This window comes from Microcebus murinus, chromosome 9 (genome assembly GCF_040939455.1).
Source record: "Microcebus murinus isolate Inina chromosome 9, M.murinus_Inina_mat1.0, whole genome shotgun sequence".
In the NCBI taxonomy this organism is placed as follows: domain Eukaryota; kingdom Metazoa; phylum Chordata; class Mammalia; order Primates; family Cheirogaleidae; genus Microcebus; species Microcebus murinus.
In genome coordinates, this window is record NC_134112.1 from 62,023,441 (window position 1) to 62,048,998 (window position 25,558).

A 25,558-nucleotide genomic window follows, 5' to 3' on the forward strand; every position below is an offset into this window, starting at 1 on the left:
CATTGCTAGACCTTCCTAATCAGAGGGCTCCCTCGGGGTGGGGACAGCACTCTTCCAGATCCTGGCTGGCTGCCACGTTTGTCACCCCGAGTGGTGGAGAACAGGCGCCCCTCAGAAGGCGGGCGGCTCTCTGAAGGGCCCGAGGGGAGTGAACAGCCCTCCGTGGTCTGCTGGACTCTGCTTGGAGCCAGAGCCTCGATCCTCCTAATAACATTCGGACTTTTATTGCCCCATCTGTTCTCCTCTCTCTGGGTCCAACAGAGAGTGGAGGGCTTGACAAGGAGTTCCACCTGCCTGGTATTAAATGTCTCCATCAGAGCAACCCCCCACCACAACCACCACACACACACACGACACAACACGTGTGTTTAAAAACAGGGCTAGGGTGAAAACGGGTGGCTTCCAGCTTTCAGATAAACTGTTGAATTCCACCTTAGGATGGCACAGCTGACATTATCACTGCCTCAGGGGCACTGACGGGACAGGTGCGGCAGACAGCTGGACCTGGGCACGGGGGAAGCAGAGGCCAGTGGATCTTGAGCAGAAGATCCATGAGCTGAAGCTCCCAATGTCTGAAATACTCGAACAGCTGGACTGAGTCTTTCCAGTGCTGTCTTGAGGCAACATCAAGTGGCCTCTACCCTGATGCCTTGGGCTGAGCACAAAAAGCCCTATCCCTGTCACAGGCATGCCCTGTCCACACATCACAGAGGGAGGATGTAGGAGGCAGAGAAAGTGCCCAGGCCACACTTACACATCAGAGAACACCCGATACAGCAGGGGCTCCTTCACTCTTGGGATAGCAGGACCAGGGCCCCCAAATCTGTAATTTTAAAAAGGTCCTGAGGTAATTTTCATGCTCTGTCAGCTTTAGGAGTCACTGGAAGTGTGGACCAAACACTGCTGTCTTTGGAATCACAAAGATCTGGGCTCAAATCCCAGCTCTGTCACTCATTAGCTCTGTGACTTAGGCAAATAACTTAACCCCCTGAGCCCCAGTCTCCTGCCCAACAAAGCAGAGACAACAATAGCCACATGTCAGGGTTACAACAGGGCACACTCAGCCCCGGCTTGGCACATACCCCATGCTGTAACTGCTGGTTACTGATCTAAGTGTCCTCTGCCTGGACACACCTTGAGGGCAGTGTTCTGGTCACTCTTTTATCCCTAAGGTTGGGCACAGGGTCTCACCCTCATGAGCACTTACTATATTTGTTGATGAGTAAACGAATGTTGGCAAGATTGATAACAGGGAAGGTGACTACCACTGTGCTGACTCACAAGAGGCACTTAATGTAAGTTCCCTTGATACATGAACGTTTACATTTAAAAAAACCCCACAGGTAGTTGCTTTCCGAAGTAGGCAGTTCTCATCCTTCTCCCTACCCATGAATTAAAATTATTCCATCTACAAGAATCCTATGGGACCACGTTATTTAAGGACCACAGGCTGAGCAGAAGCCACCACTGCTGTATTTCTATCTGTACAGACCCCCAGTTTCGACAGGACAGGGCCATGGTCTCCTACAACAGAAGGTGCAAAGCCTCGCCTCCCTGCTAAGCTCACGGCGTCACTCAGAGCCACTCACCCCACAGGCTGTCGTGGTCCCGCAGCAGCCACTAATAACGGAACCATTTCTGTTCTCCTTGGAGTGGCAGTTGGCAGTGGCAAACAGGAAGTTGTCTTGAAGTAGGGTGTGGTTGTGCCCTGTCAACATATGCGTACTGAGACACACTTTTTTTTCCTCCTCTTGAGCCCCCTTCTCTTTCTCCTCTTTAGAAGCAAAAGGTCTGAGTTACTTCGAGGAAAATAAAACTTTTTATGCGAGTTAAGATCAACCAACACTACCAGACAAACAAAAACCCAGGACAGAAAGGGGCCTAAAACACAGCAAGGATCAATTTTCCTACCACCAGCCACTCACACTCGGTGTTTGGTGAGGAACTGACGGTGTGCATGAGTGTGTGTAGATTTTCCCCTTTATTGTTCTGTGGGTCCACAGGAAACAAAACCCTAGCTAGAAAGCGGCCAGGTGCGCCACCCAGCATCCCAGCGAGCCGGTCAGCCCTCCACCACCGTTTATCCAGGTCCACGGTGTGCACACGCTGGACCAAGGATCACCCACAAATGGGAAAGAAAAAAAACACAGGTCACTAGTTTCAAGCAATTTGTTGAACAGAAAATACTCGAAACATTTCTTAGCACCAATTACATATAAAAATACAAAGAGAAACAATCGCTGAGTAGGTAAATGCACAGGTGTCATCTGAGCTGCACACGAATGCCGGGAAGCGGGGTGACGAGCGGGTACGGTTCATTCCAGAGGGTTTCCCGGCGCTCTGGCAGGGGTGCTAGGAAATTTTCCACTCCACTCCTTTGCAGGCCCGAGGCTTGTGCCTCCAGAAGGGCTGTCCAAAATAGACTGGTCCCCAACCCAGCCTCCTACTCCTGACCTCTTTCTGAGGCAGCCTCTCTCCCCGCTCCCTCCTCAGCCCTGTCTGGGATCCAGCTCCAGCCCACAGACCAAGAGCACTGTCTCTGCGAGACTCATCTTGCTAAACGGGCCACCAGCTGCCAGCAGGCTCGGCGGCCAGGCTCCCTGCTCCGTGCCCTGCGCCCGGCCGCACGCAGCCTGTGTGGCCACCGTGCCCTGCGCTCACACTTACACATCCCAGGGAGGCAGCCTTGCTGTTTGGATAAGGAGGCTGAGCCAGTGACATGCTGGCCAGCCCCGTGGTGTAGACGTTTCCTGCCTCCTGGCTGAGGGCTGCGGCCAGTCAGAACGCACCACTTCCCCTTTAAGAGAGCCCGCCCAGAAGAGCTTAGGGAAAGGCAGAAAGAAAAGCCCGGAACAGTCAGGGTTGTATCCTGAACTTGGCAGATAAACTTGGGTTTTCCCGAACAGAACACCGCACACACAAGGTGTGGTCAGAGGTGGCGGGCTCCTCAGGCGCTCCTGAGAGCCAGCGCTGTGTGTGCAGGGCCCGGCAGGACGGTGGCCACGCCTGCGCTGCCTGGCCGGCTCTGGGGACAGCCGCTGTCCCCCGGGGCCTTTCCACGCCCCCTTCCCTGGGGCCTGTCCATCCTGACAGGCAGAGTCCACTTCACTAGCACTATGCTTTGGAGCGAGCAGAGAGGTCATCATAAGGATTGGAAAATGCCTTTATGGGACATTGTAACTATTAATTTAAGCAGGGAGTTTTCATTCATTCTGGATATTTAGAAAGCTTCCTCCCGGATCTTAGCAAAGAACAGCAGGCTTCGGGGGAGGGAGGGTCCTACAAAAAAAACAGTTCACAAAAGGCCACATGTTATGTGATTCCATTTATATGAAATATCCAGAATAGGTAAATCCAAAGAGACAGAAAACAGATCAGTGGTTGTCAGGAGCAGGCTGGGAGAAGAGGGGGGTGGGGAGCGACTGCTTGTTGGTTATCGGGTCTCCTTTGGAGGTGATGGTTGCACAGCATTGTGGCACATGTACTCAGTACCATTGAATTGTACACTTTATTTTATTTTTTTTATTTTTAGAGACAGTGTCTCACTCTGTTGCCTGGGCTAGAGTGCTGTGGCTTCAGCCTAGCTCACAGCAACCCCAAACTCCTGGGTTCAAGCAATCCTTCTACCTCAGCCTCCCGAGTAGCTGGGACTACAGGCATGCGCCACCATGCCCGGCTAATTTTTTCTACATATCTATATATTTTAGTTGTCCAATTAATTTCTTTCTATTTTTAGTAGAGACAAGAGTCTCACTCTTGCTCAGGCTGGTCTTGAACTCCTGACCTTGAGCAATCCTCCCACCTCGGCTTCCCAGAGTGCTAGGATTACAGGCATAAGCCACTCTGCCTGGCTAAACTGTATACTTTAAAATGGCTAATTTTCTGTTACACAAATTTCACCTCAATTTAAAAAAACAGTAGTAACGTGTGTTCTGGGCATCTTTATCTTTTAGGACCCCTCCTGTATTTCATCCAATATTTCTTTGTAAAACTTGGCTTTGTAAAACCTGACAAATCTTAAGTCAACCTCGGCTAAAGGGCCTTTTAGAAAGAAAAACTAAACACAAACCTCTAAGATACACACGCTTTCTAAAACTTAGAAGTATGACTGACTCTACTGGAGAATCTCAGTCTTTGGGGAGATAGCATCACCTCAAACCTTGCCACGTAAGCCAGCTGGTACCTACTTGCTTCTGTAAAGCAGTCGCCTGTTGGGAGCATCCCTTCAGCAGCTTGAAAACACAACCAAAGCCAGAGGCAGTGAGTCTCCCGTGGGAGAATTATTCAGGGAGAACATGACTTTGGACCTCTGGGTTCTTGGCTTCCCTTCTCCCTCTTGTAGAGTTTCTTCCCAGAATTAAGGAGAATTAATCAGTTTCTGATTGGGAGGGAGCTGTGTTGGTTGGCAAGGCAGAACTAGTTTCTACAATTCCATTTTTTTGGAATCAAGTCATGGGGGATAAGGGGGTCTGAGCTGACCACCCGCCCGGCCAGCCCCACTGGAGGGCGTGCCCAGCCCTCCTTTCTCAGTCATTCGCAGCTTTTGCTGGACACTATCCGCTCCCAAGGATTAGCCTGTCCTCTGGACCCTTGTCCTCTGGACCCGAGGCCTGAGGGTCAAGGGCCCCTGGGCATATTTCCCTCACCCAGAGGACTGCTGAGTGGAGGCCTGCTGGATGTCGCAATGCTTAGAAGAAACGCAGATGGAAGGGCAGCCTGGGAGCCCTAGTCTTTCCAGAGACAAACGTGAACAGTTTCCTGGTATCTCTGCTGAGAGTTCCAGATGACCTGGAGGACAGAGATGGGAACAGCGTCCCTTGGGCCAGCTTTCCCAGAGCAATCTGGACCTTCTGGGGCACTGCCCCCCCCCCCCTGTGTCCTTCAGCCCGATTCGCGCTCTCCTCACCTTAGGTGCCCGCATAATAAGTAGGTAGCCTAAGTTCTCAGCAAATGGGTGGCTTAAGATTACAAGATGCAGTATTTACACTTCTCTGGCTTCTGAAGAGCAGCAAGTTTAGAAGCATAACTTTAAATACAAAAACATGCAGGCTCAACCCAGCTCAAAAATGGGCAAAGGACTTGAATAGGCATTTCTCCAAAGAAGAATGGCTAACACGAGCCTATGAAAAGATGCCGTACATTACTAGTCATGAGGAAAATCGAAACCACAATGAGGTACCATATCCCACCCACTAAGATGGCTAGAAACAAATGGACAATAACAAGTCTTGGTGAGGATGTGGAGAAATTGGAACCCCTATGTACTGTTGGTGGGACTGTAAAATGGTTCTACCACTATGAAAAACAGTATGGTGGTTCCTCAAGAAATTAAAAATAAAATTACCACATGATCCAGCAATTCCACTTCTGGGTATATACCCAAAGGAATTGAAAGTAGGATCTCGAAGAGATATTTGTATAACCACATTCACAGAAGCATTATTCACAGTAGCCAAAAGGTGGAAGCAACTCAAGTGTCTATCAAAGGATGAATAGGTAACCAAAATTCGGTATATACGTATATATATTGGAATGTTATTCAGCCTTAAGAAAGAAGGAAATTCTGACACATGTTACAACATTGATGGACGTTGGGGACATTATGCTAAGGAAATAAGCCAGTCACAAAAAGACAAATACTGTATGATTTTACTTATACGAGCTACCTAGAGTAATCAAATTCACAGACAGAAAGAATGGTGGCTGCCAGGGGTTGGGGAGAAGCGGGAATGGGGAGTTATTGTTTAATGGGTTCAGAGTTTCAGTTTTGCAAGATAAAGAGTTATGGAAATGGATGGTGGAGACAGTTGCATAACAATGTGAAGGTATGTAACGCCACTGAATTACACAAACATGAAAAATGGTTAAGATGGCAAATTTTATATTCAGTGTATATCACCACAATTAAAAACTTTTTAATTAAAAAAGTTAAATATAGAATTACCATATTACTCAGTAATTCTACTCCTAGGTATATATCCAAAGGAATTGAAAACAGGTACTCAAAAAATCCTTGTACAAAATGTTCATAGCAACACGATTCACAAGAGCCAAAAGCTGGAAACAACCCAAAGGCCCATCAGTGGACGGACGAGTGGATGAACGAAAGTGTGGTGTACACATGCAATAAAATAATATTCAGCCCTAAGAAGGAATGAAGTATGAGACATGCTACAACACAGACGAATCTCGAAAACGTTATGCTAAATGAACGAAGCCACAAAAGGCCATATACATCGTACGATTCCATTAATATGAAATGTCCAGAACAGGCAAATCTGTGCAGACAGAAAGCAGACTGGGGGTTGCCAGAGGCAGCAGGCGGCGGAATAACTGCTTAATGGGTATCAGGTTTTATCTTGGAGTGATGAAATATTTTGGAATTAGATAGAAGTGGCAGGGACAACGCTGCGAATGTAGTAAATGCCACTGAATTGTTCAATCTAAAACGGTTAATTTTATGTTATGCGAGCTTCATTTCAACTAAAAAAAAAAAAAAAAAAAAGCCTGCGGAAAGTGAGAGCCAGGACCATCCACAAACAGAACAGCTTCAAGATAACTGACAGCTACCTTTAAAACCTTTCTTAGAATCACTTAAATGAGGTAAATTCTAAGTTAAGGTCATGAAGGCAGGCAGCAGGATATAACAAGCAGGCTAAGACGACTGTTCCCAAACACTACCAATTTGGGTCCATGAAGAAGTGTTAATTTGTCTTAAGTCTTAGACAACATTATATACATGAACACACGTGCACACACACACACGTACATACAGACTATTCTGTATGTCCTCCCTCTGCTTCTGGGTTAGGATCTCCTCTCATTTATATATTGATTATGATGACAGATTAATTGTTGGACTTTTGTTACTATTTAGGGGAATGTTGTTTTGTTTTTAATGTCCTTACTTGGCAAAATAAACTAAATCTGAATCCAAACAACAACCACACACACACATACACACAAACACGCATACCCCAGGCAGGCTCCATTAGCTATTTACAAAGGGGACACTGAGGCACAGTGCCTTTCTGCCAACCTTCTTGTCCTTGATATAGCTGCCATTGCCCTCAAAGGGGTCATCACTCTCCCAGGAACCCAGGTCTGAGGCCTTGAAATTGACACTGAGTAACAGACGCTTGACAGACAAGAAAAAACCTCACAGGTGACCAAGCTCCGTGGACCCCTGTTGGCCCCTTTTCAGGCTGCAGTCCCCTCCCCAGCACTCCTGCCAGGGGCTGCCCAGGCTCAGTTTCACCACTGGCTCCTTTTGGGGGTGCTCCAGAAGGCAGCGTGCCAGGTTAGCGTGCCCCGATAGGTGGAGAGCTCTCCCCTACACCGAGCTGCTGTGTAACGACCACACATTCACCCCACTTCTGCCCTATGAGGTCACCATGAGCTGGTCTAAGGCCCTTTCCATGGGACGCCTTGCCAAATATTTGTTTCCCCAAATTTCTTTCTCTGGGCTTTAGCCCGAGATATCTTTTTAAACCATTGCTCACAAACCATAATTTTCACTTCTCTCCTGGTATTGGTTCTTTGGCTCCTACTGTTCTCCACAAACCATGGAACTCAGAAAGAAGAACATTCCAGGCCAGGCGCGGTGGCTCACGCCTGTAATCCTAGCACTCTGGGAGGCCAAGGCGGGCGGACTGTTTGAGCTCAGGAGTTTGAGACCAGCCTGAGCAAGAGCAAGACACCGTCTCTACCAAAAATAGAAAAAATTAACCAGGCATGGTGGCGCATGCCTGTAGTCCCAGCTACGCAGGAGGCTGAGGCAGGAGGATTGCTAGAGCCCAGGAGTTTGAGGTTGCTGTGAGATAGGCTGATGCCATGGCACTCTAGCCAGGCAACAGAGTGAGACTCTATCTCAAAAAAAAAACAAAAAAAACCAAAATAAACCCAAATAAATAAAAAGGAAAGAAGAACATTCCAGATGGGGTCTGACAGCTCCTAGCTGTCTAATCTGGACATTATTCTGCCATTAATGCAGCCAGAGATCCAGCCTAGATTTTTTCTTTCTGGCAGCTGCCTCACCCCTAAGTCTTATTTCACACATTTTGCTGCCAAGCCATGCACCCACAGGTATCCTTTAAAAATGTCATCTTGTTGGATTCAGTCCGCTGCTCCAGCCTGTTGGGATCTTTCTGGACAGTGATCCATTAACATATCCATTCTCCCTCCCAAATCCACCACCTGAAAACTTGATCCGCCTGCCATCAAGGCCATTCTTCTTCCAAATCCTCATTCACGGCGTGGCAGAGGCAGCCCCACGCGAGCAACTCGATAGTCTCTCGGTGAGACAGTGACCTGGGAACAGCACTCTGGAGGTGTGGCTGTGCTGAACCTCCTGCCATTCAGGGTAGGTGTGTCACCTGGCCCACATTTCTTCATCTTCCTGGTAAGGGTTTCAGGGGTGACTTTGACAAATGGGGCTAATGACAGCCCTCCTCTTACTGCTGGTTGTGAGGATTAAGTGTAAAGCTCTTTGAGCAGGACATTATGCCCTGAGCAATCAAACACGTTGCCTTTAATACTGACAATAGAATAATATAATAATAATTTAGAAATTGTTTTCCAATTCTTAAACTACCCTCCTTATTGGCAACCAAATACAGGCATTAGGCAGCTGAAATCAGTAGAAGGAACACTGGTATTCAAGAACTAGAGTCTGAATCCTGGCTTTCCTTCCAGAATTTCCATGCTCTGAGGTTAACAGTACCGGCCCCTCCAGGGCTACAGAGAGGAGTCAATGAGACTAGACATGAAAAGGAGGTTTCAAATTCGAACCAGGTTATGCAAACATAAAAGAACAGTATTATGATTATTACTATTACAAATAAGTCACAGATACCATTCTCATTGGCAGAAGCCTGCCTGTTAGGAGGAACCTACAGATGGACTCAGGCTGCCAAAGGGAACAGGTCTCCCAGCACACGGCAGCTGGACTGCTGTGGTGAACCCATTCCTGGTCTCTCCTGGCAGCAATCACCCCCTCTCTTCTCAGACCAGAGCCGAGGATGGCTTGCAAACAAAGGGTCAGGGGTCTGCCCACCACGCTGGCAGAGGGCGCCTCTGCCTGCAGGCGCACACTGCCTCTCCAGGGTTCCTTGCTGAGACCAAGGACCTGAGTGATCAGCGGCAGGGACCTGGCAGGTGACAAAGGGCCGGGAAGGTTGCTTTTAGCTCCCCATGGCTTGACCCCCAAGTAATCCTGGGGTTTCCATCCTGCATGGTGGTTTCTAAGAGCACCAGGCTTTTGGCTCTGACATCCTCAGGGCAGGACCCCAGAAACTCTGTTTTCTTCTCTGCTGAGGATGTTTGCGTCCTCAGGGCAGAAATGGTCTTCACTAAGGAAAGCTCTTCGAGGCCGGGCATGGTGGCTCACGCCTGTAATCCTAGCACTCTGAGAGGCCGAGGCAGGAGGATCATTTGAGCTCAGGAGTTCAAGACCAGCCTGAGCAAGAGCAAGACCCTGTCTCTACTAAAAAATAGACAGAAATTAATTGGCCAACTAAAAATATATAAAAAAAATTAGCCGGGCGTGGTGGCGCATGCCTGTAGTCCCAGCTACTCGGGAGGCTGAGGTAGTAAGATTGCTTGAGCCCAGGAGTTTGAGGTTGCTGTGAGCTAGGCTGATGCCACGGCACTCTAGCCGGGGCAACAGAGACTCTATCTCAAAAAAAAAAAGAAAAGAAAAAAAGAAAGCTCTTAGAAACATCTTGCAAAGTGCTGTCAGAAGCCACCTATTGTCCCCCAGCACCTCAGGGTCAAAGGTATCCCACCGCAGGGGCAGAAGGAGAGGAACTGGCAGTGAGAACCACACGCCCCTGGGAAGAGAGCAGCAGTGAGAACGGGAGGCAATGATTGTCATAAATAAATTCTTCTCTCCTTGGCCATCTAAGGTTGGTTTTCCAGCTTCTAGGGGAATGGACACTGAGGGTAGATTTTAAAAATATACAGAGACACACACAGATGATCCTCAACTTTCAATGGGGCTTATGCCCTGATAAATCCTTCGTAAACTGAAATCATCCTTAAGTCAAAAATGCCTTTCATACACCTAACCCACCGAACATCGTAGCTTAGCCCAGCCTACCCCAAACATGCTCAGAACACTTACATTAGCCTGTAGTTGGGCAAAATCCTAGAACACAAAGACTATTTTATAATAAAATGTTGAATATCTCACATAATGTATTGAATACTGTGCTGGAAAGGAAAAACAGAGTGGCTGTATGGGTTCTGGAAGTACGGCATCTACTAAATGCGTATGGCTTTCACACCGCAGTGAAGCCGAAAAATCGTTAAGTCGAACCATGGTTAAGTCAGGGACCGTCTGTATCTATATGTAATTGTTGGCAAGACACCGAGAGGATTATGCCAACGAATCTATTAACAGATCAGGGAGTTTGCCCAGAAAGGCGCTGGGGGGAGAGGCCCGGAAGGGAAGGTCGCATTTCCGTCAGATACTTTCGGAGCTCACAGGGCCACAAGCAACCCTCACCCAACCTGCCCCTGCAGGAGTCTCCCTCAAGATAGGCAGGCTGCCAAAGTCACCTAAAAATCATCACAGAACACATGAAAGCTAACCCAGACTTTCATAGCGGCTTTTCCTGTGACTTTTTAAACAGATTCCTTTGCTGCGTTTCCTTTCCTTTGCTTATGCACCTACATGGAGATGGTGCCTGCTTCTAGACACCCGTGCGCGAGAGAGCAAACTCACAGATGAATCTCTGCCTCCTGGCAGCCACCCCGGTGTCCGGATGCTGCTACTTAAGGGAGCTGAGGCAGGACCAGGCTTATTTGGTGTTAGGAGCTAAACTGGGTCCCCCCTCAATTCATACAATGAAGTCCTAAATCTAGTACCTGAGAGTGGGACTACATTTGGAGACAAGTCTTTGAAGAGGTGATTAAATTAAAATGAGGCTATCAGGATGGGTCCTAATCCACCGAGACTGGTGTCTTCACAAAAGGAAGAGACGCCAGGGGCACAAGGGCAGAGAGAGGGCAACCACGTGAGGAGGCAGTTAAGAGGGTGGCCATATGGAAGCCAAGGAGCAGCCTCAGGAGAAACCAACCCTGCCGGCACCTTACCCTTAGGCCTCCAGCTTCCAGAACTGGGAGGAAATAAACTTTGGTTGTTTAAGCCACCCGGTCTGCTTTGTTACAACAGCCTCAGAAAACTAATAATATCATTGCTTTCCCTAAAAAGCCGTATTCACTAGATCAGGGAGAAAAAGTATAGTATGCAGTCACAGGTCAAATGCATCCTCCTTGATCTGGGGCCTAGCAGGTAAACTGGAGGCTACCTGCTGATCCCTGATAACCCGCAAAGCCTGCCAGCCCCGAAGGGCTGGGCCTGAGGTGGTCTACAAGGACGCGGAGCAGGTGTAAGTAGATGGTTGAAACGGTGACTATGGGCCACAGCCCGGGAGTAACCAACTCCTTGTATCAGCTTACTTTCTTACTTGGCCTTCTACCCAAAGAGTAATCCGATCACTGGTTCTGATTAATCTATATGTCATTGCTCTTATTCTAGAGAAAGATAAGACCTTGGGAGTGAGTGGACTAATGGCCAAGGGAGGTAGCCAGAGCTTTGATGAACCTGACCAGACTATCTGGACCGGTGCTGCCTTTGGCTGGGCATTCACCCATCTCTGGGTTCTGCCTGGATGTCTTGGTCCCCCCTTGGGCTCCTGGATCTGCCAGACCCTGGGCGCCCCACTGTGTGCCGGCTGGGCCAGGAGGGGAGGTGCACTCACAGATGCTCCCTGCTGCTAAGGGGCCCAGACACACCGGACCAATTAGAATCAAACAGCAGATCCGTTAGAGAGCTCTCTCCGGCTGGGAGGGAGGGAGGAAGGAGGGTGTTTCAAAGGTATTGATAGGCCAATGTCTGGAGGGGCCGGGAGGGGCAACACGCTCCCTCCGTGAGACAAAGCTGAGGGGCCTTCACTTTCCCAAGGATGGCAGGGTGGGCGGGTCTGGCCAATTCAAATGCAAAAGGCTTTCAGCATTCACTGCCTCCCTCCCAGCTCCTGCGGAAAGGCCAGTAGGTTCGTTCTCTCCATGTTTCACTCAGGCCACAGGGTTAGTCGCGGGGTGGGGTGGGAGCCCCCAGAATCACTGCGAGTTGAACTGCACACAAACCAATGCACACCTCAAACCCGAGGTCTCCAAAAGGGGGGCCTCAAGTCCTCCCCATCCCAACCTGGCAGGCTGGATGAGCGAAGGGGAGGTGGGTAGAGGCCCCATCCAAGGGGGCAGATTTGAATCAAATTGGAACAAAGCGTTTCTTAGCAGCGCATTGTGGCCAGTTTCCCCAGCGTGGATGGGGCCGAGAGGGGCTGAGGGTCTGATGGATCATGCCCAGGCCTGAGGTCTAGCTCCTCGGCTCCCTGTCGAGCCCGGCTCCATTGTTGGCCTTAAAGGGCTCGATTTGTCCTCTGCCAGTTCAGCGGGGCCAGCGCAAGAGAAAGCACAGGGCATGCTCTAGACTGTAAAAGACCAAAAGCAAGACAGCCTCATCATTATTCTCTGCAAGGTTAGAGAGAAAAAAATACACCTTCATATGAATGAGAGAAACATAGAGGAGAAAAAGAAATCCACTCTTGACAGTACTCAGCAGTCAGAACTGTGTCAAGCCTGGGCCTAATGGTCACATTTACTACCTTGGAAATTTCCGTTTCAACTCTCCATTCTCATTTGTGTTGAGTCAGGGATGCCAGGGGCAAGGGAGAAGCATGGCCCTGCCTGTGTGGGACCCCAGGACCCGACTCCCAAGCAGACCCTATCCTCAGAAGGCCTTCCACCAGGCCTAAGCGATGTTTGTCATTTTCTCCCTCCTTCTCGATTTGTTTGGTTTAAAATATTTAACCCGGGGCACAATGAAGTGTCTCATTTGCAACGTTCTCCTGGACCATTAGACTGGGACTCCACGCTCATTATGCTGATGAACGCGCTACTTACCCATGCAAATTCCAGGCGCCGCAGACTCGGAGATGGGAGGTGCTGGAGGTGCGCTATCGAGGGCTGATTTAATTACACAGCCATTCAGTGGGCAAAGCAGAGCAATTTTTAGCCAACTGTTCTCGTAAATATTATGGGAAACCCTTTTATAGAGTGCTAATTCTGGCTTAGTGTTTTCACTAAGCTTTAGTTCTTATTCAGACACGCACACGGGCCCCTAAAGATGCTACCGCCAGGCCAGAAAATCCCACAGATCATGCATTAGCCGTTGTGCCATCTTGCAGTTGATTATCATTTTTTAAATACTATAAACATCTGAGTATCACTGCCATTACGGAGGGACCAACTCTGAGACCCGTGCGGCCGTCCTTCCTCCAGCCCCCTCCCCCATGGCTCGGTCCCGCTGACCCGCCTCTGGGCAGGCTTCAGGCCACCAGATGACACTGCTCCTGAGAGTTTGACAAAACAACCATGGCAAACTCTTTTTGGACGTTTGAAACAATACCCGATCACCGCATCCACCCTCGCAGAGAACCCCGGAGGAAATGGCATCATTACTTTCATTTTACTCCATTTGTGACCGACCAAAAGAAAACAACACGTCCTAAGACTATTATCCGGGTTTCAGCTATGGGCGATTGGAGAGTTTGCTCCGGAATGTTATCAAGTGACCTCTCAGAGAAATTAATTTTCAAGAGCTAAAATAATCCTCTGCTGCACATGCACTGCCGTTTCTCTAAGTGCAGAAACAAATTTCACTTTCCGCAGTTGGAACAGAAACTCTCATGCATCCCCGTTTCTTCAAAAAAGTCTATAAATAACCCAGGATCAGCAAAATTATGCAAAACATCCTGCTAGAAGAAGAAATGTAAACTAAAACCACTTACAGAGAGACTCAGGCTGCCAACTTAATCTGATGCTACGACGACTGTAAACATGTTGTACTTTTGGAACCTGAAGCAATCCACATCACCACGGATGCCATCAAAAAAATAAAAAAAGAGAGAAAGAGAAAAAAAGGAAGAAAAAAATCGCAACAACTAAACAACAACAAAAGCCCAACCCCAAAACAGAGCAACGTGATTCGGTATTCTGCACGGTGCAGGAGCCCACGGCTGACCAGCTGCAGTCAATACCGGCTATCTGCGCTTGCACACGCCAACTGTTTTGACTACAGGCACTTGTTAAACACAGAGTTTCAGGTCCTACCAGTTGGACACCAGAAGTTCATAGAACTGACCCAGTGCCAAGAACAACAAGCACAGAAAGCGAAACGGCTGCCTCGTGCAAGTGTTTTTAACTGTTTATGCAAGCCCCAAAGCAACTGGGTAACAATTAAGAATAAAAAAGAACTTAAATAACAAAAGCAAAAGATTACCACCTTGAAGGAAATGGAGATATTGGCAGATAAAAGGCAGACGTCAAGCTACTTTATTGGTGGGGTGGGTAGGTGGGTGGTTTTTGGAGAGAATTGGTGGGGGGGAGGGGTGGGTGTCACATGACACTGTGGTTATTAACAGAAGGAACTGGGTGCTTCCTTGAAGCATCTTCTACTTAGAGATTGACTTACGAGATTTTGCAAATGCTGAGGCCTTGGTACACATCTGGGAGTGACGGCAGAAACACTGGCATTCGGAAGTCGGTAAATCTCACAGGAGAAAAAAGGGACATGCTGAGTGAATTTTTTAAGATGTAAGAAAGGGACTTCCAAGTTCCCTGCTCCGTGTGGTGAGGCCATGGAGACACACAGGAAACCAATGGGAGCTGGCGTGGGGGTAGGGGCGGTGTTCCAGGCAGTTTCTCACCACGCCAGACCAGGTCCTGGGAAAGACTTCCCTGTCCCCTTCTGAGTTTACGGCTGCTGGGACCGCCTTTCTCCCTAACCAGGACTGGAGTCTACGCTGTCCTATTGGTAACGGCGAATAAAGTCTTTTCACCTGGCCAAACAAGACAGGACATTTCTTAAATCGTGTATTGAACAAGGTTTTCCATTTTTCCCCCAGAATGAATCACGTAGTATCTCATTTTAGGACCAAGACAATTAACCAGATGTAATTTTAGAGTTACCCGAGGATTTGAGAAAACTGAATTCCAAGAGAACTGGGATGTGGATGGAAGAGTGAGAATTTTTTAATTGCTGAATGGACTTAAACCTACTCCACCCCCTGCATCTCTCTACCTACCTAATTTGAAGAATAAAATATTGCCCCTTTCCCACTCGACAGCTTTAGGGGAAAGTAATGAGCAAGTGGAAACCAGTTTGGAAGAGCCAGTGTGTCCGGGGGCTGGATTCATGTTTATTCTGGAGAGAGGTCCTCCCTCTGGTTTTGGGAGCCAGCAGTGCCACGGTGGTGAACAGGAGCCCACGCGGTGGCTGCCCCTTCCCTCCCAAAGTAACCCACATTTTGTTACAAACTATATATAGAACTCTTTGCACTGGCATCTGAAATGGAGCCACCCTGGAGCGAAACGCAGCAGTTGCCTGACAGATCCCTGCGGTTGCACCCAAGACAAAGGCAGGGGCAGGGGAGAAGAGGGCTGGGGTGGCAGCGGAGGATGGCAGGAGGGACACAGCAAAAGGTGCAGGTGCGGAGAAACGTGTCTCCGGGCCCAACAGCTGACTGCCTAAAGCAGCCCCAGAACTTTGTGAGTTAAAACTCCACTGTTTACATGTCTCCTTCCCGCACGTCACATTGTTTGGCCCTCAGAAACACCCTGCAAGGTGGGAAAGGCCTATTATTGGCCCCATTTTATGAAGAAGGAAAACTGAGGTTCAGAGAAACCCGTGACTTTCCCAAGGTCCCACACCCAGGAAAGCTTTCTCCTGTCCAATCCTGGATCTCAGCCCCTCAATGACTTGCGCTGCTGTGGTGCTTTCCTAGTCCCAAGGCACTTTAAAAGCGGCAGTTTTTATTATTCCCATTTTCGCGGACGAGTCCACTGAGGACGGGAGGGGCTGCGTACAGGGTTTGGCCTGGGCCACACTGCACACCATGAACAGCTTCAGGTCTCCCAGCTCTGAACCGGCTCTCCTTGCCTACCCCTAGCGTGTTTCCAGAAAACGGAGAGATAGAACCAAGAAAGCCAATAAGGTGGTTTGATTATAAAAGTACATTTCCCCGGACTCTCTCCACACTCCCTGTCTTCAGGGCTTTCTGTAGCAGTTCACGGTACAAGCACTTCACACAGAAGGCTTCCTCTCTGCGACTCGGGGCAGCCTGGCGACACCTGCACTCCAGAGCTACTGTTTCAGCGGGGGACGGCCATTTCCACCCAGATCGCGCCCGGTCCTCCTTTGATGTGACTGGGTCGCCCAAATGCCGACCCCTGGCTCCTCACAAAATCCTAGCCTAAGAAGAACCGGAATGGAATGTCCCAGCAGCCTGCCAGGCTGTGCCTTATGTGGCCCGCGAGTCCGAGGTGTGCTGGTTTGCACGCAGAGGGATGTGGCTTAGCACGTGGCTTGGTGGATCCCTTCTCCAACAAGTGTTTCAAAGTTGGGCCCTGGCTGAGTTCTTTGCAACAGAGGTCACCGAAAATATTGGACCAAATAAAGGTTCCCACGGTCGTGTTCAATTCTCTGTGCCAAGTGGACACACTCGCAGCTTGTTTGGGGGTGACATTACCATTATGCGATGCACTCTGAGCAGCTTCATCGCAGGATTGGGGCAATTGCTTTGCGAGGACATGGTGGTGGGCCACTGCAGATGGCCGGATGGCTAGGAGGCTGGGAGGGGTGGAATGGAGATGTCTGTCAGGGAATGAAGGCTCAGGACTGGGGGCCAGAGATGCTGAATGTGGAATGCAGGAAGGGAGCCTATCAGGAGGTGGTGTTAGAAAGCTCTAGAATGTTCTGTCACATCACCCCCACCACCTTATGCATCTACCTCTCCCACTTCCTTCAACCTAAAAACACAGCACACGAGAAAACAGAACCAAAGGCCAGGAAAGTTGTGTGTCAAGGTGGACTTTACATTGAATGCCACTAAAGTAGCCTAGGTCAGGAGGACTGGCCAATTCCACGTGCTCCCAACACTCCCTCTGAAGGGGGTTTATTTGAAGTGGTTTTGGCAACCACGTGACATTTGCATCCATGCTGCCTGAAAAAATACGGGCACAGGTGAATCACAACAGTCTTGGCAGGAAAATGCATTTGCTTACAAGAGTCCAAGTGAGTACAATACTTCCACGTAACATGTGACTCCTCTGAGCATAGAAACCATTTTTTTTTTTAAACCAAAATGTAGGACACTAGATTTGACTAACACTGGCATATTTAAGGAAGACAGGGTAGGCTATTTAAAATTACAACTTCTAAAAATCCATGGGGCATGGCCACCAAATCCGTAATGTCAAATTAGTAAAGGTGGCTGACGGAGGCATATGCAGTACGAGCAGAAATTTGTTGTAGTTAGTTCCAACATACTTAACAAAGGTAGCTCCACAACAGACCAGGCAAATACCGCTTTGCCAATGCAAGCAGACAAGGTGGCTTGGGGAATGTTGGGGAGCTCAGCACATCCAGCCCTTGGAAGTGGGGCCCCGTGTCTACACTCCTGACATTGTGCTCCTCCTGGGCGAGCTTGTCAGGGACCAGCACGGTCTTTAAACATGGTCTGGACACCTGCAAAGCTGGTCGCACAGGGGATGGAGCCAACAGAGAATGGAGCCTGTGCTTCTGGGCAACAGGAAGGCGAGGGGGGCACGCTGGTAGGTGACCGCAGGCCTGGCTTTCACCCTTGGGTTCCAGTCCCTGACGCCGGCCTCCCGGTCAGCACCTGCACTCAGCTCAACATGCTTCACTTTCGCCCTGTCACCTGGATTCACAGAGACTGAGCCAGTAAGGCTGATCATACCTGTGACTAGCTTTTGGTTTAATCCTTTGTGCTGGGGACCCACCACCCAGTCACTGACGTCACAGGGTCGGTTTCGCACCCATGGCACCTCATAGCCTAGATTTTTCAGGAGGTTCAATGTCAACCAGCCTTAGCCAGTATGGCACTACAGTTTGACAAATGACTTCATAGAGAAGGTCCAAAAATGTGGGTGGGCTGGACTCTAGGCCACTGGACTGAAGCTCCTCGAGAGCCAGTTTGGGGTCTTGTCTATCTTTGTAGGCCAATGCCTGGCCAGGGCACAGAAACCTGGCTGTGTGTTTTGAATGAATGAATGCAGTCTCTCTGAATCTGAATCACAAAGATTTACATATACCTTATTAGGTATATCTGGAAAGTGAATATCTTTCTATTAAATAGGTATCAACTTTGGTGTTTGTAAAAAGTTGTTTGTGGTACAAGTTAGAGAGAAGGTAGAAAGGCTCTCCTTTCTAAAATTTATAATGCCACTGTGCAACAGGAATCTGTCCAAGAGATCTTCATGCCACTGTACCATGTCTTCTTAAATGGTATACTTTGAATGTTATTTGATCCTTTTTGGAAAACTCCAGGTCAGTGTTAAGGGCATTCGTTGCTGTAAAACTGTGATGACTTCAGGGCCTACAACTATAGGTTTCAACCTTTTTTTGACACTAGTTTACTTTAAGAAATGGACTTTACACTCAACATATTAATAGTACTGCACATGTGTATTCGAGATGAGAATTCCCAAAGAGAGTACTTGTGGTTACTGCCTAAAAAGCACCCTGACCTCCTCTACCCTCCGTTCTCCTTTTTCATTGTTTAAATGTTGGTCAGGACTCACTAAACTGATTGCCCTACCATCATGGGTGGGGCCTGCGGTCTGCCAACACTGAGAAAGTACGCAGGGCTATTTGTCCCGGCACAAAACAGGCCTCCGCTTCCCAACTTTCTGCCTTTTACTTTCATTTTCCTGTAGGTCTGGTATCACTTCTTTTTACTGTCAGGGCCTGCCTCCGCTGTCTTCCTTAGAGCTCTAATTTGCTGAACTTGGAAATCAGACGCTCAAGCTTGCCGGTTTCATGTACGTACTGGGCATGGACTGTTTCTCAATAGAAGACCAAACGTGTCCTCGGAGCGGGGTGTGGTGCTAAGGTGCCGTGACTCGGTGCCTCTCCAGACTGCTCCGAGCTCCTGGCTGGGTTCCCAAGGAGATCCAGTGAGTGGCAGAGGCCATGATACTGGGGAGCTATCAAACGCGTTACCTGTACACACGTGCATGTGCACTCGATTTTTGGAAAGGAGTGTTCTGATGGTTGGGGCTATAAAGTGACAGAGGCTCCAGGTAGCAACGTTGCTTTATCAGTGACCATATCTGGGCTCCTGTGTCTGAGGAGGTTATTCCTAAAGTAGTCTACTGCTCCAGGCGGTTTGCAATGATGCCATATCTTGGCTCTCCACCCTGATCTGTCCTTTGCCCTATTATTTATAGCTCCTTCTAGCCTACACTTCAACGGTTGGTCTCGTCCTAGTCTTGGATCCTTCCATTTAAATATGAAAAAGACTAATTAACATATGAAACTTCTGGTAGTATTTTGAAAGGTGTGTCAAGTTTGTATGTGTGTGTATGTGTGTGTGTGTGTGTGTGTGTGTGTGTGTGTGGTAGATATCTTATATTGATTTTTAAAAGTTACAGGAAAAGGGGTAGATACTGTGCCCCTAAATAACCTAAATTACAAGCAATCAAGTACTTGGTTAAGTAAATTATTGGCACATGCATTTGATGAAATGCTGGGAAGCTATAAAAATGGTGATGCAGATCTATTTTTACGTGTCCATGATAATTTTAGATGGAAAAAAACAGGTTTCAAAGCAATGTCTATAATAGGATCCCACTTTTATTTTTAAAAATATAAAATATATGCATATGGGTGCATATGTACAACACACACAAACATATATGTATAGAAAAAAGGTTGGAAACTTTTACACGGAAATATTTATTTTCTTATTTAACTTTTTTAGATTTTCTGAAATTTTGGCAGTTTTTGCAATGCATTCCTTTTAGAATAAGAACAAAAGCAATTTTCATTTTGAAAAAATAAAATTCTACATTATTATGCAAAACAGTATCTCTGGGGCACCACTCCTATTTGTACTTTAACTCCATTCTCATGTCAAACTTTCAAAACAGTCCTACTTATTATATAAAAAAGGGTAAGTTGAATATTGGACGATTTTTACATTAATGCATTTTAAGGCAAAAGACTGGCTTATAGTTTTACTTTTTTTTTTTTTTTTTGAGACAGGGTCTTGCTCTGTCCCCCAGGCTGGTGTGCAGTGGCAGGATCATAGCTCATAGTAGCCTCAAACTCCTAGAAGGCTTAAGCTATGGAGTGGGGAAGCTGAGGCCTGTTTCGTGCAGGCCTAGGCTTAAGCAATCCTCCTGCCTCAGTGTCCTCAGTAACTGGGACTGCAAGAACTTGCCACCACGCTGGGCTAATTTTTTTATTTTAGAGATGGGGTCTCGCCATGTTACCTAGGCTGGTCTTGAACTCCTGGGCTCAAGTGGTCCTCCTGCTTCAGCCTTCCAAAGTGCTGGGATCACAGGCTTGAGCCACTCAGCCTGGCCTGGTTTTCCTCTTAATGGTCATGTTGTCTTCCGTGATAGAATTAAGGAGACATGGAAGTCACACGCCGACAGCTTTGCTAGTTACCTCCTTGGCAGAGGCAGGCTGTGGGCTTCTCTAGCGTAGAAGAAGCAAGTCAAGGGGCTCACATGATCTATATTTTTAAGCTAATTTTCTCCCATGCCAGAGTTAATTCAAGCATAAAACAATGTTAGTTTAAGGATGGGGATAATCCCCAATTCTTGTTAGTGCTGCTCTCTTTACAAAGTTCATTCACATCCGTGGGATAACTGCTATCTCACAACAATTGACCAGGGAGGCAGGGCGAGCAAGTGCATTATTCTCAGTGTATGGATGAGGAAACTAAGATTTGCCAGGGGGAGAACTTGCCCAAGGCCACCCCTTTGGGAACTGGTAGAGGCAGGATCCAAACCCAGTTTTCCTAGGCTTATTCTTTTTATTCTATGCCACTGCATTCTTTCTAGAAATACAGAAACCATATAATTTATTGTCCTCACTGGATACCTTTGAAAGTAAAAGGGGGAGCTAAATGGATCAGCCCCAGGACAATAGGTACAAACTATGACTCTCCCAGGCAAACCAGGACTTATGGTCACTTTAGATATAATCCAGCCCCTCACACACACATACACACGCACACGGGCAATCAAACCTTCTGAATAGGAAAGAGAAATGGAACAGGGTAGCAAGGCCTATACTTTAAAGTACTAGAGTAGTAAAAAAAATAGATAAAAATAAGCAAATAAAAAGTACCTGCGTATAACTTGTGTTTTACCGTGCATGGAGCAGTTAGCCTGGGCTCTAGCTCTGGGGCCATCAGCTCCCACGCTCTCAAGAATACAAAGTCTGGACTGGGCAACTGGTATTAATCAAAGAGGGTCACACCCCAAATGTGGCTACTTTAAGTTTTCTGTTGTCCATACTTTGACCAACGTTTTGAATACAAAAAAATGAGTTTTATTGGTGAAACTTGTGATTCGGTAGAATCAAAACTAGAAATGGACTTTTATCGGCGAAATTAAAGGTATGCAAGATACATGGTCTGGGTAAAACCTTGAGAGACACTCCCCACTTCTGTACAATAGAAACAGGGTATTAGAACCCAGTGAGGCCTGTGCCTTCACTCTCAGGGACAGTGCTTGATGCCACCTTGTGTCCAGCTGCTGAATCCGAACAGTTTATGACAGCACGAGGCTGATTCAGGGGAACAGTGTCCTCCCTTTAGAGTGTTCTCGCAGCCACCTTGAGTGGACCTTTCGTGCAAGATATGATTGGGACACCCCAAAGGAGAGAGGGCTGGGTCTTCTTCAGGCTTCCAGAACAGGTTGAATGAACTGTTTTGTCCCTTCTTGTTGATAAACGTTTGCTTAATAACTGCCCCCACCCAGGGAGGAATTCAATCTCACACCCACTTTCATCACCACCTGGTATCAAGCTTGTGGGGAGACGCTACCCCTCACTGCTTTGGTCTTCCACAACCTTCCACGCTGGCCCAGAGAGAGCCCAAGAGTTCTATGTGGCCAAACCACTTTAGGTTGGTCCATGACAAACATGCCACTAGGTGCATATGAAATGGGTAGATTTCAGAAAAGGGATCCCCAAATACGTTTTCCCCTATCACCAGCATATGAGCCTCAAGAAAGCAGATACAGGCTCTGACTTGTTGACTACTCCAGTCCCTGAGCCTCACAAAGTGCCTGCCCATAGGAAGTGTGTAATATACATTTGTCAAGTGAATAAAATAAATAAGAATTTTATCATTTCTAGAATCTAATTTATTAACTATAATCTGTGATTTTTCTTTTTCTTTTTTTTTTTTTTTTAGATACAATCCCCTTTGGCTACTGTGATTTTTCTCTATCCCCCTGATGATAACTGATCCTCACAGATGACGACCTATTGCTTGCCCTAGGTTAGTACTTTAAAAAGGAATAAGCAGCAAGCTAATAATAAAAACCACTGGGATTATATCATTTAATCTGCACAATAATGTGATGGGATTGGTATTATCACCCCCATGTTCCCATGAGGAAACCAAGGTTCAGAGAGGTTATCACTTTAATTAGTAAAGCCAGGACTTGAACTCAGGCCTGGCAGACTCCAAACCCAAGCAAGCTCTCCTATGCTGTGCTACCCAGAATTAGCAATAACTCAGTTTTGTAGAGATTGAGGTTTTTTTTTTTTTTTAATTACTTTTACTCTACACACTTTTTATGCCATGCTGCTGAACGAACACACACATCTTTTTGGCACTTCGTCTTATCTTATGAAAAGCTTTTTTTTTGGGGGGGGGCAAGAAACTAGATGGATGTTGGAATATATAAGCCAGCTTTCCAGTTCTTTTACTTTTAATTAATTTGACTGACACATGGCCTTGAGGGATGTCTAATGGCCTCTGGTGTCTTTGAACTGCAGAAGAATCGGCCCCAGGAATCTGTCGCAGCTCTCCTTGTCTCCCGAGCACCAGCGCCTGGACCCGATCTGACACCTCCCCCACGCACCCTTCCCGCCTGCCACGCTGGACTACTGAGAGCCTTTTGTTTCGCGCCTCTGTCGCTTGGCGCTCAGCGTTCTTTTCCTGGAATCCTCATCCACCCTTTCCTGCTTCACCTGGGTTAACTCCACGTTTTCTTTCAAGACTCAGCCCAAACATTAGCACATTTGGGATAGCAAGGAGATTCCCCGCCATCCTGCACCTCTCCCAGGTTTCACTCGAGGCCCCTTCTCCGTGCTCCCAGGACCCACCGAGCACACCTCCACCTTAGCGCCCTTAGCACACGGCTCTGTGATGGCCGATGGACTCGCCTGCCTCCTCCGCTACACCATAAAGAGCATAAGCCGGGGAATTTTCTTAGTACTGGTACATAGCAGGCACTCCAAGTGTGTTAGATAATGAATGAAAAAATCGAGAAATAATTAGCCAGTCCACAGCAAAGCAAGAGAAAACAGGGATCAGCGGCAGCAGTCTGCAGCCACCCGAGGGGTACCTAACCATAATGATTTCTCTTAGCCACTGGGCTTAAACATTAGTTTTTAAGCTTAAGGCCATCATAGCTGGTTTTTATGAGCAGCAACAGACTATTTAATTTTGAGTACTCTGCTCCTTTTGGCTGTTATAGAAAAAAAAAAAAAACCTCTGGAGAGATTCTCCAAATGTAGTCAGTTCCTGCCCACTCATGCTGTGCCAGCCACCGGTAGCCCCTCCGGGGCTCGAGGCGATACCACAAGTGCCCCCAGGCCAGGCTGCACTGGCAGCTCACGGAGCTCCCACCAACTCGGGGTGTCCTTCGAAGCCCAGAAGGTCCCAGATGCAGAGCAAGAAATGACCTGAGCAGAGCTGTGGCTAACTGTGGGACGCTGGCCTAATGAAATAAACAATTCCCAGTACAGCCTAACCCTTCAAAATGTAATTCTTTCTGACCACACTGGGTAGATAAAAACAATTTAGTGATTTCCTCCCACTAAACTCTTGGGCATCAACCAAGAAGTCTACAGTGTGGCTGTTCTGATGCCACTGTACAATGCCAACTATTTAGGTTTTTCTAAATTTTTAACTAATTATTTTTTATTTAATTTTTTTTTTCTTGAGACAGGGTCGCACTCTATTACCCAGCCTAGAGTGCCATGGCATCAGCTTAGCTCACTGCAACCTCTAACTCCTGGGCTCAAGCGATCCTCCTGCCTCAGCCTCCTGAGTAGCTGGGACTATAGGCACCTGCCACCATGCGCCTAGCTAATTTTTTATTTTTTGTAGAGATGGGGTCTCGCTGTTGCCCAGGCCGGTCTGCACTCCTGGGCTCAAGAAATCCTCCCTCCTTGGCCTCCCAAAGTGTAGAACCATAGGTGCAAGCTACCGCACGGGCCAATATTTAGGTTTTTTTCCTTATGTTATCAGTGTTTATCAGCGTTTTAGATGGGATAATTCTTCATTGAATTCATTCTCCAATGAATTCTTCATTGGAATTGTCCTGTGCACTGCAGAGTGCTTAGTACCTCTGATCCAGTCAGTGCCAGCTACTATAACAGCCCCAAATGCATTCTTCCAAATATCTCTAGACTAACGAGCCATCAGGAATACTGGGATTCCCAACGGGATTCGCTTTGACTTACCTTGCAGTCTGAGAATCTTAGAAGAGATGGAAGAGGCCGCCCAACCCAGGGGCTGGGTTGAATCCTAAAGGGGCAGGGCCCAGGGAGTCAGACAGAGCACACCTGAGGCAATGGGCCAGCTGGACCCAGGCCTGTCTGGGAGGCTGGGGAGGTCTTTGGAGCAGGGAGGATGCATAGGCACCTTGAATAAAAAAGTCAAGGCAGCGAGGGAGCTGGCTCATGGAACCAAGAGGTCAGACTAAGCTTCAGCAGAGGTCAGAATGGTGCGGAAGGGGTGAAGAATGCGGGAGGATGGGAAGGGCTTGGGCCATGGTGCTGAGCCCTGCCTGTAATCTGAGCCACGTCCTCACAGCCTTTGCCATGCTGGGGCACGTCAAGGAAGCCAAGAAGTACAGCTCTAATGGCTTGAAGGTTCTAGGTAAGAACTAGCTCTCTTCTCTTGCTTGGCCTTAAAAGAGCAGCAACAACTTGGCAACAGCCCTGTCATTGACACCACAGCCACCGTGCTCACATCCTGCAAACACAACCCCCTGAAGAGAATTTCTAAGTTTCTCAAAGTCACCTTAAAGGGCATGTGTATGACAAAGGGGAAGAGGCTCTAAAACCAGCCCAGGAGAAAAATCCACTAAAGTGCAGGCAGAAGGGCCTGAGTACAGAAATCAACACCCATCCCTCTAAGTTAATGGCTAGAAGCTCAACCGCCCTGGTGGGAGTACCAATCAAAAGAATATTATTGTTATTAGCATATACCCAAGAAATGGAAGGCATTGTTAATGTTCTAGGTCATTCTTCTTTTTGATTTCCACGTAAGATTTCAGCCCTGTTTTGGTGTACCTAGTCTCACAAACCTGTAGTCACTGTTCCTATTTGTACACAGAATGACTTAGGATATCTGTTTCTTTTAGTAGACTCAATTCAAAACATCAGAGAAGAGAAGACGGGTCTGATGGTAGAGCAATGGTTCTCAAA

At 47.7% G+C, this 25,558-nt stretch overlaps 1 protein-coding gene across 11 annotated transcripts in view; it reads right to left on the reverse strand.

Moving 5' to 3' along the window:
* The window catches only part of ATXN7L1 (ataxin 7 like 1), a 231,046-nt gene that overhangs the window by 56,652 nt on the left and 148,836 nt on the right, over window positions 1–25,558 (reverse strand). The window contains exons 1-2 of one of the 11 annotated variants that reach the window (XM_012746601.3): window positions 2,668–3,646; window positions 1,590–1,708 (exon numbers count right to left, since the gene is read on the reverse strand). The exons of 7 other annotated variants lie outside the window; for them this stretch is intronic. The gene's annotated coding sequence lies outside the window, so the exon portion shown is untranslated. Of the gene's footprint in view, window positions 1–1,589; window positions 1,709–2,667; window positions 3,648–13,859; window positions 25,297–25,558 lie in introns of those variants that run through there. 3 more of the 11 variants (XM_012746629.3, XM_012746611.3, XM_012746619.3) reach the window with 3 other exon arrangements.